Raw genomic sequence first — 17,780 nt, forward strand, 5'->3', positions numbered from 1 at the left:
ATAGTTTTATAGCTATCTATGTATGTGTGTGTGTATGTGTGTGTGTGTGTGTATATATATATATATAACTATGCATACCTTTTGATCTAGCAGTGCCATTATTGCATCTGTATCCCAAAGAGGTCATAAAAGAGGCGAAAAGACTCACATGTGTAAAAATGTTTGTAACAGCTTTTTCTGTGGTGGCAAAGAAATGGAAAATGAGTGGATGCCCCTCAATTGGAGAATGACTGAATAAGTTATGGTATATGAAAGTAATAGAATACTATTGTTCTATAAGAAATGAATAGGGTGATTTCAGAAAGGCCTGGAAAGATTTATATGAACTGATGCTGAATGAGATGAACAGAACCAGAAAACACTGTATACAACAAGATTGTGTGATGATCAACTATGATAGATTTAGCTCTTCTCAGCAATTCAGTGATACAAGATAATTTGAGTAAATTTGGATAGAAAATGTCATCTGCATCCAGGAAAAAGGAAAAAGAAAAAAACTGGGTTCTAGACAACACATAATGAAAGAGCTCTTCCATTGGGAGAGAGGTTACTCAGATTGAACAAGAGATGAGTCCTAGATCTTATCCAAGGAGAAACTCCCCAAAGTCTCTAGAGTAACAAGTTAGGGACAAACATAGTGGAAAATGCCTGCTCCTCTTATGGTTTTCCAGAGTCTTTTCCTTCCTGGAAACCAGGAGCGTACAAAGTAAATCCACAAAGGGAGAGGATTTGCAGCTTGAGTAATCCCAAAGAGGACTGGCCCTGCAGAGTCCCATAGGAGCATTTGTCTTTGGAGGATTTCAAAGAGGACTGGTTGAGAAGTGAAATTCTCTTATGCAGGCCAGGACATTTATTTCTGCCAATAAGGAAAGAGTCCCATTCCAATGGCCTTTGGGGCAGAGGTTACAGATATAACAGATGTATCATAAAATAATCCAAACTGAATATTGTGCAGTTGTAAAGAACAAGAATGATCTCAAAGAAGAGATTTTTTAAAAGCATTCCCTCCAATCCTTTGTGGAGTTTGGGGTCCATAAGTTTGGAACACTGCATATAATGTCACATTTTTTCCTATGTGTCAATTGGTTTTACTGAATATATTATTTTGCTGAATTAAAAATGTTATGGTTAATTGGTTATTTCCCACAAGCTTTTGCTCTCTCTCTCTCCTCTCTTCCTCATACATCTCAAATTTCTTAATCCTTTAGGTTAAATAAATGCTAAAGCTCCTGTCTACACAATTTATTAACAATGTAACAAACAAAACAAAGACAAATAAAAATTTACAATGTTTCTATTGTGGGAAAAATCACAGCCAACTACCTATAATTGCTGTCTTCTCATTTCTGAAAATAGTCCCAACATGCTTTCTCTATCAATTAAATTCTCTTCTCCGTGTTTAAAGGACAAGATCTCTGAGGAATGGAGCCTGAGCTGTGGCTGACTCTAGTTAGGAGAAAGGGTAAGCAGTTTAATGACTTTAAGGGTATTGAGACAGCTGGATGTAGATGGAGCACTGGACTTGGAGTCAGGAAAACTTGAGCTCAAATCCAACCTCAAAACAGCTACTAACTGCACAACTCTAAGATAGGTTATTTAACCTCGGTTTCCTCCTCTTTAAAATGAGAATAATAGCACCAATCTCCCAGGGTTGTTATGAGGATCAATTGAATTATTTGTAAAACATATTGCAAAGCTTAAAGTGTTAGACATATGCTAGCTATTATGATAATAATAATTACTATTATTGTGTATCTTTCCAGTATGGCCGGACCAATTCAAAGCTCAGGCTACAATGGATCCATGCGGCTGTATCCCCACAGCCCCTCCAAGCTTTGCCAACTGTCTTTTCTGGTCAATTTTGCCCGTCTGGCAGGTGTGGGGTGGAAATTGAGTTGATTTAATTTGCATTTCTCTAGTTATTCGCGATGTGGGGCACTATTTCCACGTGGCTGCAGATAGTTTGGATATCTGTATGTCTGCATTCTGACTACTCCTATCTCTATAGCTATTTATCAAATGGAAGGAACCAGGCCTCTCAATTTTCAGGGAAAGAGGGCCGGAGGCTGCAAGCTGCTGGGGGCAGAGCCAGTCCGAACTCGGGGCTTCCCACTCATTGCCCTTTCCTCCCGACTTGACAGCTTTGCGCGCGCACCAGCCAGTTTCCCCGAGTAAACGCACGTGCGTGGGGATGGGTGCCGATTCCACGCCTGCGACCCGCAAAACAGGGGAAGGGGGGACGTGGCGTGAGAGGCGCCAAACGAGGGGTCAGGGGTGTCGGCGCCAGAAGACGGAAGCGCGGCGGCGCCCTCCTCTGACCTCAAGGCCAGACGCATGCGCAGGGAGAGAGCAGGCCGAGGAGGAAGGGGTGGGCGCGCCGTACTTCACTTCCGGCGCTAGGGGATGCGCATCCGGGTCGCGTTGCCCCCACCGCCGCTGCTGCTGCCGCCGTCGCCGCCGCCGCCGCCGCCGCCGCCGCTGCTGCTGCCACAACCAGCTCCTCCCCCGCCGCCGCGGACGTTTCCTCCTCCCGCTCGGGCTGCGGCGGGGCCGGACGTGTCCCCATGCCCCTCTCCTGCCGGGGCCGCCGCTGCTGCCGGGTGAGTCCGCGGTGCTGCCCCAGCCCGGGCGGCCCAAGAGTGGTGTGGACACTCGGGGCTCGGGACTCGGGGCTCGGGCTCCCTCGAAGCCTGTCGGGCCTTGCGCTGCCCTGCTCGCCCGGTCCGGGTGGGCAGGTGCGTGTAGGAGCCCCGGAGGGTTGGCGCCACGGCCCCAGGTGGAGAGTCTCCAGACCTGAGTTCGAGTTCTGCCTAGGTTGCCTAGGAGCTTCGTGACCTTGGGCAAGGGCCCGCCCCATTGTGGCCCTCGGTTTCCCCACCTGTAAAATAAGGGATTCACATTGTTTCCCAGGTCTGTTTAGCCTAGTAACCCTCCTGAGTCGGACTGCTAGGCCACAAAGCCCCCACCCTGTGAGGGGTGTCACAGGAATAAGGGCGGCAGCCGCTCCAAGTGTTGGGGACATGTAGGACATGGCTCTTGTGGTTGTGTTCCCCATCCAGTGCTAAGGAGGTGTCTGAAAAATCAAGTCGACAAGCATTTATTGTCTTTGCTATTCTTAACAGTAATGACAGCTGGCATTCATTTAGCATTTTGAGGTTTGGAAAATACTTTGCAAATATTATTTCATTTCCCATTCACAACAACCCTGGGAGATAGGTGCTATTATTATTCCCATTTTACAGATCAGGAAATTGAGACTGAAGGAGTTTACAAGATGACATGCCCAAAGTCATACAGACACAGTCATACAGAGGCTGGATTGGAACTTAAGCTGCTCTTGGCCATTCAAGCACTTAAGCATTTGGGAAACAAAGACAAAAACATTAGTCCTTACCTTAAAGAGGCATACATTCCAATAGGTTACTCAAATATCAACATACATGAATTTATACTGTGCAAGTGGTAGGTAATATGTGTGTGTGTGTGTAGGTGTAAAAGGTATATGAGGAGGAAGTAAAAGAGGCAGGACTAGAGAAGGCCTCCTTCAGGAGGTGTTGTGTTAAAAGGAAATGTTTGTTCATTGTTTAATAGACACCCCCTCAAAAAACAAACAAAAAACAAGAAAAAAAATCTCTGACCCCAAAGAACTTACTTTTCTTGGAAGAATCATCATTCATGATGTACAAATACAACAAGGAGAATTGAATTAGGTAGAGCACTAACATTTGATCCATGAGGAAATTTCTTTGGAGATGCTTATATATGAGTTAAGCCTTATAAGAAAATAAGGTAAAGATAGGTAAGTGCTGACTCTCTAGTTGTATCTGATGAGGGCACAGAGTTTGGGGAAGGCATATAAGTTCAATTTGGTTGGAGTTTGGATTTGGTAAAAGTGAGTTATAATTTATAGAAACTTTAATTCAAGAACTGCAGGGTTTCTCCATGTGCATTTAAAATCACATAAGTGGAAATGCCCTGGAATTTGGAGGAACAGCAATCATTTAAAAAAATTTTCCCCATGGTTGTCCTATGAGCGTTGGCCAGGAGCTCTGAGTTTAGATTTGATCTCACTCTCCTTTAGTTTCCCTCTCTCCTCCAGTCAATACATAAATAGGCTTATGAATTGTTTCTAGCTGCATTTGTTTATATAATTTTGTTGTTTGTTTGTAGTGTAGTCATTATTCTAAGGCATTTTATTCTACCCCAGAAGACATGTGTTATCCTGGAAAGAGGAGTAGACTTGGAGTCATCTGAGTCCAAATTCTGCCTTTGATATTCATAAACAGGACCATGGACAAGTCACTTATTCTCTTTAATCTTAGTGGTGATAGGAAGCCCCTGAAAGGGCTTGGAGGGGTAGCCAACTTAAATGTGAATCAGTTAGGGTAGAGGATGCCTATGTACAGGTGAGACAATAAACAGGGTGTCATAACAAGCCCTGTTTTTCCTACAGGTTTTAGTTTAGTTTCCTACAGGTTCTGAGTCACTTTAGGGTATTTAGGAGTTAGCATTTTTGCTGTTTTGTGGGAGATGAGGCTTAAAATCATGGAAGAAATTTTGCCATACTAATTTAATGTAATAGTGCTGAAATTATGTAGTTTATCCTTCCTTTCCCATTTTCTATGCACATTAAAGTACTCAAGTTTACATCCCTTTCCTGGTTCTTCAACAACTTTTTTGTTTTGTTTTGATGGTGTTTATTCCTTCCCTTCTCCCCCCACAAATTTCCAGGCACTGTTCAGCATTACAGAATGTTAGAACAAAGAGATTTTTAGAGATCATTTAGTCCCAAGTCTCTCATTTTACCATTGAGGAAATTGAACTTTAAAGCATTTTAGTGGCTTTTTCAGTGTCCTGTAGCTAGCAGAACTAGAACTCTGATCTTTTAACTTCCAGTTTTGTGAGAGTTTTCCTCCTGTCACAATTCTTGTTTTTCTCTTTGTACAACATAATCTTAATGTTCTTCATCTCTGTTCATCTTTTCTCTTTTATTAATTTTTCTCCCTGGTACTTTAGATGTTATACTTTGAGCAATCATAGCAAAACTAGAAAGTTTTTTTCCCCTAAATCTCTTTTTGAACATTTGGAAAGATTTTAGTTTTGTTACTTGTACAATGAAAGAATGGGAACATTTCACTAAAGCCCCATCTCTCTCTAAAATTCTTCCTAAGTACATTATAAAGCACACATCTTGTTCTTGTGGCACAAGTTTAAAGAATTTTCATATCCTCCATTTTCTTCAATGAACAAACATTAATTGTGCACCTACTGTGTATCATCTAAGAGGTGGTGTGATGCAGTGGATAGTGAGCGTTGGAAGGCTGGAGACCTGGGTTCATGTCATGCACCTACTGTGTATCATCTAAAAGGTGGTGTGATGCAGTGGATAGTGAGCGTTGGAAGGCTGGAGACCTGGGTTCATGTCATAAATTATTAGAATTTTTTTTTTTTTCCTGTGAGTCCCCCATAAGAAATTGTAGATCTTATCCCCAAAACAAAGGTACCAAAAAACTGGTTCTGGCCTCTAGACTTTGTTGCATTAGATGTGGAAACAACCTGTCCTGTACTTATCTTGGCAAATAGAAGATAGATACAAAGTAAGTACAAAGTATTTGGTGGGGGTGTTGGAGGAAGCATTAGCTCCTGGGGAGGACTAGAAAAGAATTCAGAAGAAAAGAATTGAGTTGAGTTTTAGTGGAAATGAAAGATTCTAAGAGGTGAAGGGAGAGAAATCTAAGCAAGGGGAATAATCTAGATAAAGTCCCAGAGGCAGGAAATGGGCTATCTTATTGAGACCAGTTTGACCAGACTAAAGAGTATATGAAGGGGAAAGATATATAAGTGAGTTTAGAATCCTGGAGCCAAAGCTTTAGATGCTAAACAAAGGAATTTGTATTTTATCATAGAAATGGCATGGCTTTGTGTGCAAGTCAGGCATTGCTTTAAGAATATCACTTTGGCAGCTGTGTGGAGATCATTGGGAATTTGGAAAGGGTTGATGCACGAAGACAATTGGGAATTGGATTATGGTTTGAGTTATGGCAGTATTGGTGAACTTGGAGTTGAGAGATCTGTTGGTCTTGGCTCTGACATAGTACATACAATCAAAAACTCAGCTGCCAAAATTCAAGAGCCCACATTCAACAAATGACAATTTCTGTAAGCAGTTTCTTTAAGCACTTTCTTCTTTCTGCCTTGTGAGGTAACAGGTGAGGGAACAAGCATTTATTAAGAGCTTACTATGTGCTAGGCTAAGTTATATAAATTATAAATCTTATATAATACTTATAAATATGAGGTCTGCACCATAATTGTGACATATTTTGGACCTCAGCTCATTCCAAATCCAAGTTAAGCCTCCCCAGCTATTTTTAACTGGAACTGTTGGAGATCAGCCAGGCCAGACCTGGAGGATGGTAACCAATATTCTCTAGGTGGTCTCCCCCTTCCCACCAGGGAGTTGTAATTAGCAAGCATTTATTAACCATTTACTGTGTTCTAGGTATTGTACTGATCACTGAGGATACAAAGAAAGTCAGTCCTACAAAAGTCACTTTCTTATGTAAGTAAGTATGTTTACATTAGGCATGTCCAGTATTAATGAAAGCTAATCTCAGAAGGAAGGCACTAGTAGGGAGGTGAGTTTGGGAAAGGCCTCCAGCCAAATGTAGGATTGGGAGCAAGGTAATGAAGAAAATCAGAGAAGTTTGGAGGTAGAGGTGAGAGTAAGGGCAGTCAATGGTGAGGAATATCAAAGAAGCTGATGTAGCTGAATCCTAGGGAGTGTGCAAACTGGTAAAATAGGAAGAGCCCAGATGGTGAAAGACTTTAGATGCCAAACAGAGGCGTTCTGGGACACATGGGCACTGGACTGCACTTTAGGAAAACTACTGGCAGCTAAGTGGAAGGTGATTGGAAGAGGAGAGAGGCTTTGGCCAGCAGACCAGCTAGATGGCTTTTGTAATAGTCTAGGTAAGATGTGGTCAGAATTTGTGCTGAGGGGGGAGAGGCAATGGCAGTGGTGGTGGAGTGGCTGATAGAGAGAAGGGAAGGTGGATTAACATGTTGTGAAGGAAGAAATAACAAGATTAACTTTGCTATTTATGTGGGGTGACTGAGGGAGGAATTGAGGATGACTTGAGGCAGTGTGCCTGAGAAAAGTAGTGGTCTTTTTCCAAGTAAGAGGAAAGTTGAGATGAGGATAAGAATTGAGAGAAAGATGAAGAGTTGTTTTGGACATTATTTGAAGTGTCCAAAAAGCAGTTTATTTGGGAATCATGTTGTTAAGATGTTTTTAGTCATGCCCTACTCTTCATGTCCTCATTTTGGATTTTCTTGACAAAAATACTGGAGTGCTTTGCCATTTCCCTCTCCAGGGTCCTTATTTTATAATTGAGGAAACTGAAGCAGACAGAGGTTAAGTGACTTGTCCAGGGTCATCCTCCTAATAAGTGTCTGGATTTGAACTCAGATCTTCCTGATTCCAGGCCTATCACTTTGCCCACTTTCTCACTTACCTGCTAGGAATCATATACATAGAGATAATCTGATAATCAAGAGATACTATTATAAAGCATATGTTCTTAAAATTTCTTATATTACGGACTTTTGGGGCAGTCTGATAAAACCTTTGGACCCCTTTTCAGAAGAATGTTTTTAAATGAATGTAATAAAATACATAGTTTTCAGATTATTGATATGTAATTCTCAAAATATTATTTAAAAACACAAATTCCTCCAGGACTCCAACTTAAGAATCTCTGAGAGAATTGTGGAGAGGACCCTGTATAAAATCTTGAGAATCACCCATGATTAGTGAGTATGACCTGAATGAAAAAGCAGCAGAGATAACTGATAGAGTGGGGTCACCCATACCTCCATTTGACCTGCCTTTAGTTTATTTGCCCAGTGATTTAAACAAAGCCCTAAGGCTGAATCTGGAATTTCCTGTTATAATCTATTGTGTGCTCTAGGCCTTCTTAACTTGGATGAACTTATTTTAAAAAAAACACTTTGATAACTACTTCAGTAGAATTGTTTTTCTTTGTAATCCCATGTATTTTATTTTATGCATTTAAAACATTCTGAGGAGTTCAAAGGCTTCACCAGATTGCTGAAGGGGTCCTATTGAACAAAAAGTTAAAAATCTCTGCAGGGCTCTAGTGTTTCTCTAGGTAGGTCAGACAGAATTTTAAAGGATTGGGTTTGGGTTGATGGTGGGCGCTCCCCTATTTGACTTTGGTATTCCTTGAGCATACTGAAGCCTCCATTTAGGATAGACTCATAAAGAGCAGGCAGGAACTTTAGAGGTGATCTGATCTACCTCTCATTTAGTAGCTAAGAAAAAGGAGGGAAACTACCTGATTTAGACAATGCCACACAGCAGATAATAGTAAAATCCTGCAAGTGTGCACCTAGGAAGGGGTTTTGGCTTCCAGCTTTCAAGTAAAGCATCACATCTGGTTAAGCTGTGTCTATAGAAATGTGAGACAGTTGGGATTAGAACTTCTGTGATTCTGTGCTTGCCTAGTTGTGGATGTGCTCCCCCTTCCCCTGCCATTTTTTGTTGGAGTTCACAATGGATCTGACTTGGCTCAGTCTGTGCTACCCAGACCACTGTTTTTAATCCCTTTCTCAATGAATTTTACTTATACAAACCAAGTGCAAAGTGCTAGTATGATGGACATGAGTTCAAGTTTAGGTCTCTCTTCTTATACTTAAATTATAAATCAGTTGATCTCCCATTGCATCCAGGGCCAGCTCTAGTCTTCCTAATCTATACAACCATTGGACACACAAGGCTCTGAAGGAGAAAGTGAGACTGGTGACTGCACAGCTCTGCCTCACTGAAATCCAATTCATTTGCATGTCATGGCATCATTTCCCTGATGTCATGGTCCTCTCTTCCAGAACAAAGAATAGATGACAACAATATTTTTAAAAGAGGCATTTATTTAGGGCCCATTATGAGCCAGGAATTGTGCTGTGTAATGAAAGGGGAAGGGAGGAGAAAGAGAGAGAGATAACCTATGTAGATTTATTCTGTGGTAGTGTACAGTGGCTCTGAAGTAAAATGAAGAGTGCTAGTCTGTATTGTTTCACAGCTTAACTGTTCCTGCTGTTTAGAGAGAAGACCATGATCCTCTGTTTGATTAGTAAAAGAGTATAAGGATACATAGGGTAGCTGGGTGGCACAGTAGATAGAGTGCCAGGCTTGGAATTGGGAAGACTCGTTTTCCTGAGTTCAAATCTGGCTTCAGGCACTTACTAACTTGTGTGATCTTAGGCAGGTCACTTAACCCTGTTTACCTCATTTTCCTCATCTGTCAAATGAGCTGGAGAAAGAAATGATAAACCACTCCAGTGTCTTTGTCAAGAAACCCCATATGGAGCCACAGAGTCAGATGTGACTGAACAGTTAAAACCATCTCCAACAACAACAACAGCAGGGACCCTGCACCTGAATTTGCAAAGAAAAATAGTAATGATGGTTAAGCAGGAGAAGAAACCAAACATTAGTTATTAACCATATAGTTATAAATCATATTATATTATAAACCAAGAAAGTTCCTAATCTATTCTCTAGTCCCATTTTGTTAAACCCAAAGGCTTAGCATAAATCTTTCAAAAAAAAAAATAAATTTTTCACACTTTGATTCAAGCTGACTGTGCAGTCTTTTATGTTTTAATATCTGCAAGTAAATTAAAGTAGTTGATATTAGATTAGAGTACTCCTTTTCAATCTAAATTTTTTTTGTTTTTGACATCCTCTCTGCTAGGACATTTTAATGAAAGGTGCAGTTTTAAAAACGGAAACAACACGCTTCTTTCTTGATGTCTTCATTTGTGCTCTAACGAAGTTTGCTTTTTTTTTTTTTTAATCATGCCCAAGCCACCTCATTTTCACTGTTACATATAGAATCCCCTAGATTATTTTCCCCTAGTTATTCAGTACAGCTATGTTGTAATACATTAATAATTGTATGATCAGAATCAGAGGATGTTCTATCCAGTAGGGATGTTAAAGGATAACCAATCTTCTGATTTTTCAAATGAGGAAACAAGTTTAGAAAAAGGAAGTGACTATCCAGACCTTGAATTACGACCCTGATTTCCATGTCTCCAGTCTAGATCTTTACATTAGGCTATGTGGCTTCTTCTGGGACTTTGTCTATAATGCTTCCCCTTTCAGGACCTCAGTTTCTTCCTCTATAAAATGAGGAGACAGAAAGATCACTAAGACCATGATACATCTGTTTATTTTCTGAGGGTAGCATACTGATCTATGGGTAATTAGAGTAGTGGTACTGAATTTTTTGTCTTATTTTCTGCCCAAATATTTAAAGTTCTGGGGATAAACTTGTCCTGAATTTTGGACCTGGAGGACAGTATTGGGAGAAATGGAAATTTGAAAAGTGGCAAATTAGGTGTGCTATGAAGAAAATCTTTTTACTGAAAGCTGTTCAGAGTGTAATGGACTGTCTTGGGAGATAGGCAGTAGTTCTTTCTCACTGGACACACTTTGCACAAAGGCTGGGTGACTGACCAGTTCAGTTCTGTCTTGGGAGGAGCTTTTTATTCAGGTATGGCTTTAGAAGACCTCTCTGTTCTTTTCCAATTTTAGAGAGTGTCATTCTGAAATGCTTTTTTGTTAGAGAAGCCCTCAAATGTTAAGTTTCTCAGCATAAGATAGACATAATATCGTCTTTTGGATACTTGTGAAGCCTTGAATATTTACAAAAAGTTAATTGAACACAAAATTGTGAGAATTTTATTAATTTTGAGAAATATATATTGGATAAACAACTGCTTTGTATGAAAGCTGCATACTAGCATATTAGTAATATATTGGGAAACTAGTGGTAAGTCCAATTAATGATTCACTTAAAATAAGATTACTGGTGTGCTTACATATATAGAGTGGAGAAATCAAACAATAAACTCTCCTGCTGGTTTGAAAGTGAAAAGACTGGTTTTGAAGACTACAGTATCATCTGAAAGCACTTTATATCAGAACAGAAGCCCTAGTTTCATTCTTGATGTTTATTTTCCTGGATCTAGAATCCATTAAGTATGTACTGAGGCAGCTAATTGCTGGAAGCAGCAATGACTTAGATTGTTTATTTTTGTTAGAATTTGAAACTAGGCATTTTATTTTATTTTATTTTATTTTAACAGTAATGGATTTTAATCTTAATAATTTTCAGTTTTTGAATTATAGAATATCTTTAATCACAAAACTAAAAAATAGTTTAATTAATACTATATTATATATTCCATAGTACTTAAATTTATTTGTATTTGTGACTGCCCAAATATGAATTGCAGTTAACTTTTCTTTAAACGGTGTTTAATACAGCGTTGTATAGTACTGTTTCATTCCTTTTTATAATACGGTCTATTCAACAAATGTCTTGGGGCTAAATTTTCAAACTGTCCTTATGAATGAGGAACAGATTGAATGATTTGAAAGTTTGTTTATGAGGCTAACTTTTGGATTTGTGCTTCCAGTTTGATCTCATTTGGACAGAGAAGAGATGATTTTTTTTTTTTTTTAAACACTTAGCTGTGTAAAACTTGACATCAATCAGCAAGAGATTGCTCGTATAAAATTTTTCTCTTTTTTGATGAGAATATGTAAGCTTTGATTAGGAATTCCAATTTTGATGCTTTCCTTTGTCCTCACTATGATCCTAAGGATATACATCATTTTTGATTAGAAACCTAAGTCAAGCATAATTTTTTTCCCATCATGCTTTTTATTGAACCTCACTTCAGGTAATTCACAAATCCTAGATTTCTCTGTGTATTTCTATATGTGTTTATCAGTTAATGAAATGTTGGGAAAAAAAACAAAAGTATTATATTTTAGTGAGCTTAATGTTAAATACTTTGAGGAAATTGTAGTATTCTTATAAAATGCATTCAGTATTAATATTGAAATGTCTTAACTCTAAAAGTTATTTAATTTTTTTTTAATCAGTAGCATGTTTTAAAGTGGGTTGATAAAAATGTCTTAAATATAAAGCTCTCCACATGGATTTCAACTATAAAGCAGAAATTTTTTTCATCATATTAGATAGTACTCTCCTCTCATCTAGTAGAAGTTGGCAAACTCATACAAACTTGAGCTCTAGCCACTTCTTTTGGACCATTGGAGTAGGAGCCAGATTTAAATCAACATTTTTAATTTTATCTTACAATAAAGAGAAAAAAAAAAAAAAACCTTGAAAGTAGTAAGTACAAACAGTTTTTAAAGCATCACTATCTTTTTGTATAAGTTCCTTTTTTTTTCCAAATGAAAGAAATTTGAGTTTTTGCTGATAATAAGGATGGGTGATCATTAGATATTGAATTTAGGCATAAGAAATTACAAAATTTTCAGCCTTCAAAATTTACATAGTAATGAGAATTGACTTCAGGCTCTTTGAAACCAATAGATTTATGAAATTCAATTTTAAAAATAATCTACCAGAAGATTCTTTTGTTTTTGATAAAAAGAGATTTTTTTTTCATATAAGACAGATGTTTATTTTTGCTCCTTTTATGTTAGCCATTTTAGCCTAAGTCAGAAGTAAAAACCTAAATATTACATTTTAATAAGGTTTTCCTAAGTAATTTTCTCTCTTGGGAAAAAAAAATGGTATGTTTTGTGTGTGAAAGAAACTTGGACCTTTCTATAGACTTGCTGAAATTTAAAATGTTTTCTGCTCAGATACTGTAGCTTACTTTTAAAAATTATGTAGCTATTTCAAATGGATTTTTTGTTTGTTTTCACCTGTTTTCTACATGAAGCTCTGAAGAAAGATCAGTCTGTATATTAGAGTAAGCTATTCAAATATTATAAGTTTAGTAATAGAGCAATTGCAAGAATCAGGAATATTGGCAGTTCTAAATTTTGCTGTGACTGGAAATAAATTTGAAATTATGAGTTTTCAAGTACAAAAGAATTTTATTGTTTGTGTTCCATTTATTAAGGAAAAAAAAAGCCAGGTGAAAGAATCCCTAAATTCCTTAAAACAAGGATGCATTTAGCCCAGTGTTCTTTAACAGATGCAGAGAAGTCCAAGAGTCAGAAGTATTTTTCTTTGTAGATCAATTATGTGTAGTGTTCTGATTTCCCCTTATTAACAAGTGTGTTTTAACCCCAAATTTATCCTTTCAAATTCAGCTGTGTATAACAAATTCAAAAATTTGAAATACTGCTGACTTAATACTAATTATTAAAAATTTAAATATGCTGACTCTGTAAAACAAAATATTTATAATAGTGCTACTGGAAAATAGAGATGCTAAAATTTGCCTCTCCCTATTTCCCTTTTCTGCCCTTCAAGATGATACATGTATCCTTTCAGAGTTTTGTCATCACCAGAAATCTTAGAGGGAATCTAATTAAAACAGAGGGTTAGTGGACAACTATTATGCTTCTGTGTTATAAAAAGAAGACTGGAAACAAGAGGGAAGGAGCTGCTTGATTATAAAATGAGAGAAATAGAGATTAGAAGGAATTTGTTTGCTCTCTTTTGGGTTGAGGTAAGAATTAGAACTCCCGAAAAGAACACATTCCACATAGGGACTAGATAGAGTTAAAAAAATTTCCATTCTTTGTTTCTCATGCCTTTGTTCTGTTCATTATTATCTCCCATGACTTACTAATTCTAATTGTGTACATTTATTGTCTGCTTTTTGAAATCATCAAATAACTATTTCCTGAAGGGAATGAGTTCAAGGTGCTCCCAGAGGGACCATGTTTTAGGCAAAGATGTGAATGGCTACTTTCCTCTACTTAGCAAATATGTTTCATTTTAATTTTAATGCTCAGTGGATTAGAAAACTGTACGTTTAGTAAGCCTTGCCCAGATTCAACTCTTTCTCTTCTTATAGTTAGATATTTTTCTTCTGATTTATTTGATTTTTGTTTTTTGTTTTTGTTTTGTTTTGAGGAATTGTGGAAACGTTCTCTCAGTTTTTCTTCTTGTGTTTGATTGTTTTAAGTGCAAAGATTCTTATTTACTTCACAAGCAGATTATTGCCTTAGTTTTCTTAGCTAATTTTTTCTAAGGAAAAATTTAAAAATAAATAAAATTTTAGTCGTTGAAGATAAATGTGGCATTAGGCAGGAACATACAGAATCTTAGATTGAGAGCTAAAGGGAAGTAGAGTGATAATCCAACTTAATCATCTAGTTTTACAGATAAGGATAGTGTAAAAAGGACACAGCTAGTTAGTGGCAGAGCATGGGGTACAAGGTATAATTGGGTCAGCAGAGCAACAAACATTTATTTATTCCTACCTACTTTTTATTAAGTGCCCCTTAGGAGTCAGGCACTGTGCTAAATAACAAGGATCCCCAAACAAGCAAAAACAAAATAAGCCCTGCTGTCAAGAAGTTCACAGTCTAATTGGGGAAGCCATGTGCAAATGACGATGAGTAAACAAAATATATGCAGAATCAATTGGATATAATCAATAGAGGAAAACATTAAGGGGATGAGGAAAGTCTGCTTGTAGAAAATGGGATTTTACCTGCAAATTGAAGGAAGCCAGGAGACAGAAATGAATATAGAATTCATGTCAGGCATGGGGGACAGCCAAGAAAAAATACTGGCATCTGAAGATGTACTATTTTGTGTGAGAATCAGTCAGAAGACCAGGGTCACTAGGTTGCAAAATATTTGGGGCAAAGTACAAGAGTAAGATGTAAGAAGATTGATCTTTTCCCTTCATATTTGCACTTTTTCCTTTTTTCCCTTCTTTATAACTTGATGCTATTATTTTCTTAATCACTGAAGATTGAAGTCTGTAATTTATCTTCTTCCTACTTCTCCTCCAGTCATGGACCCAAAGTCAGGAAAACCTGGATTTGACTCCTGATTTAGATTATTGCTAGCTGTGTGGCCCTTGACAAATCACTTTACCTTTCTCAATGTTAGCCCTCTCATCTGAAAAATGAAGGTAGTAAGTGAAAATGCCTGAGTTGGGAGAATTTGATTCTGAAGATAATAGGGAGTCATTAAAGTAATCTGTAAAACTAGATGATTAAGTTGGATTATCACTCTACTTCCCTTTAGCTCTCAATCTAAGATTCTGTATGTTCCTGCCTAATGCCACATTTATCTTCAACGACTAAAATTTTATTTATTTTTAAATTTTTCCTTAGAAAAAATTAGCTAAGAAAACTAAGGCAATAATCTGCTTGTGAAGTAAATAAGAATCTTTGCACTTAAAACAATCAAACACAAGAAGAAATTCAAAGAGGGTATGAGGGAGAAGAGGAGCAGTCATGTGTGGTTAGTCATCTCTTCTCCTCCCCATCCCCTGGTCCAGGCATCTGTCATACAGAGGAAGGTAAACTTTTAAAATGATGAGGTAATCTCTTGATCCAGAGAACCCCACAAAAATTATGCACGTTGAGGGGTTTGTATCTCATGGTCTACTTCAAGAACAGCTCAAGCTCCCAAGTGTAAGCAAATCTGAAAAGCTACTGAGTATTTGAAAAGTGTCACATTGAAGAAGCATTGTGTTCCTTTATAATAGAATTGGCAGGTGTACCTGGGCTAAGCAATGGGGATGGACACAGGATCTTTGGCCCAAAAAAGAGAGACAAGCTCTTGTTGCTTGTACTTTAAAATGTGAATTTAGGAGTTTAGATGTGGATTTTCTTGTCATTAAGGTTAACAAGGCAAGGCTTCCAAAAATTTGAAGGCATACTTAGAGGGCTTATGGTTAAAACAATCTATACATGAGTTTTTGCCATCTTGCCATATTGAGATGATATGTAGTCATAGGTAACATACTGTTCCTAAAGTGCAAGAGGAGGTTGCTCCAAAGAAAAAGAAATGAACAAAACAAAAACTTAAGGCATGGGCGTAAATGTGACATTAGTGTACAAATAAAACTGAAATAAAAACAAAACAAAAATGACTTTCAAGGTCTTCTACAGTCTGGAGCCATCTTGTTTTCATAGTCTCCTCCTGTACTGTTGTTGCACTTCACTTGATACTCTAGACAGAGTGCATATGTATTCCAGAGCTTTGCTACCTCCGTGCCACAAGTGTGCTAGACCTGGCTCATGAAAACTACTGTTACATGTTCAGTGTCAGCATTTACACCTCAGAAATTTCTGAATACTACAAATCAGTGCTCGATTTATTTTTTGTTATTTGATTTATGAAAGTGTGGAGAAAATATACATAAAGCAGATTAAACCTAAAAGTGTGTTGTGCATATATAGAAAGCTGGTTGTTAAATATTTACCAGCACACCTCTACTCTGCCCACTGTTGATGAACTGTTCTCTCTCAAATTGTTCTCTCCCTACTCTGGGGAGGTCCATCTTCACTTACTGATATAATGAATTCTTCAAAATTTTCCTTCATGAATACTTTCTTGAGCAGCACTTTGCTTATGTGTTCCTTTTTTTTTTTTCACGATTATGATTGTTTAAATAAATCAATTAAATATTTATGTTTTCACTATATGCTAGAAACTGCTAGGTAATGGGACTACAAGATCAGAGAATGAAAAAAATCTCTACTTACAATGAATTTACATTCAAATGGGATTACATTTTTTAAAAGAGAAAATAAATTTAAAAACAATTATAGTCTACCATGCTCATGAACCTCTCACCTCTGCAAAAAATATTTTCTTACTTATATGCAAACAAAAATTTTTTACATTGTTTAAAATATTTTTTTGAGTTCCACCTTCTCTCCCTCCTCCCACCCCTTCTTGAGAAAGCAAATAATTTGTTATAGATTATGTATGTTCATTCTTGCAAAACCTGAAAGAAAAGCCCGGACCCCAAGATATGCTTCAATCTATACTTAATACTTATACTCCATCAGGTCTTTCTCTGATGGTAGAGTTTCATCTTAAGTTCTTAGAAATTGTCTCTTTTTTTTTTTTTTTTTAGAAATTGTCTTGAACATTGTATTGCTGGGAAAAGTTTGGTGAGAGTGCCATGTACTCCCTACTTCCTCATCTCAAATTACTCAAATGCCTTTTTCCACAAACTCCTTGATACCTATCTTATATGACGGCCCTTCTTGCTGAGGCAAAACTTTCTCTGTGCACAAATGATCCCAATACATCCCCTCTTCTGTTAGGTTTGCTCTCGCTTATCTTCAAATTGTTCCAATTTACTAGTTTCCTTACTGCCTACAAACATACTTATGTTTTCCCTCTAATTTGATCAGTCCTTCCTTTAATAATGATCGGCCTATCTTTTTTTTCTTTTGTGGCTAAACTCCTTGAGAAGGCCATCTATATTCAATGCCTCTGCTTCCTTTCCTTCCACTCTCCTTTTAACTCATCACAATTTTAATTCCAACCTCATTCAACTGAAACTACTCTCTTCAAAGTTTCCAGTTTTCTCTTTACTATCAAATCTAATGATCTTTTCAGTCCTCATTCTTCTTGACCTCTCTGCAGTCTGTGACAGTGGCACTTTTCTCCTTGATAGCCTCTCTCTTTAGATTTTTGTAATTGCCCCAATTTTCCTAGCTGTCTGACCACTTTTCTCAGTCTCTTTTGCTGAATCTTCCTCCAGGTGATGCTGCTAACAGTGGGTATCCTCAAGAGCTCTGTTTTTAGCCATATATATTATTTCATTTGGGAATCTCATTAAGTCCCATGCATTTGATTATCATCTCTAGACAGATGATTATAACTTCTACTTATCAAGCCCTGATTTCTTTATAAAAATCGGCATGCCCCAAACTGAACTTATCTTTTCCCCCAAACCCTCCCTTTTTCCTAACTTAATGTTGAACATCA

The 17,780-nt window shown here is 37.6% G+C and overlaps 1 protein-coding gene across 2 annotated transcripts in view; it reads left to right on the forward strand.

Moving 5' to 3' along the window:
* The first annotated feature begins 2,459 nt into the window (after positions 1-2,459).
* The window catches only part of EYA3 (EYA transcriptional coactivator and phosphatase 3), a 102,828-nt gene continuing 87,507 nt past the window's right edge, over positions 2,460-17,780 (forward strand). For both annotated transcript variants that reach the window (XM_051988050.1, XM_051988051.1), the window contains exon 1: positions 2,460-2,600. The gene's annotated coding sequence lies outside the window, so the exon portion shown is untranslated. The remainder of the gene's footprint in view (positions 2,601-17,780) is intronic.

Source organism: Antechinus flavipes, chromosome 3, assembly GCF_016432865.1.
Source record: "Antechinus flavipes isolate AdamAnt ecotype Samford, QLD, Australia chromosome 3, AdamAnt_v2, whole genome shotgun sequence".
NCBI classification, from domain to species: domain Eukaryota; kingdom Metazoa; phylum Chordata; class Mammalia; order Dasyuromorphia; family Dasyuridae; genus Antechinus; species Antechinus flavipes.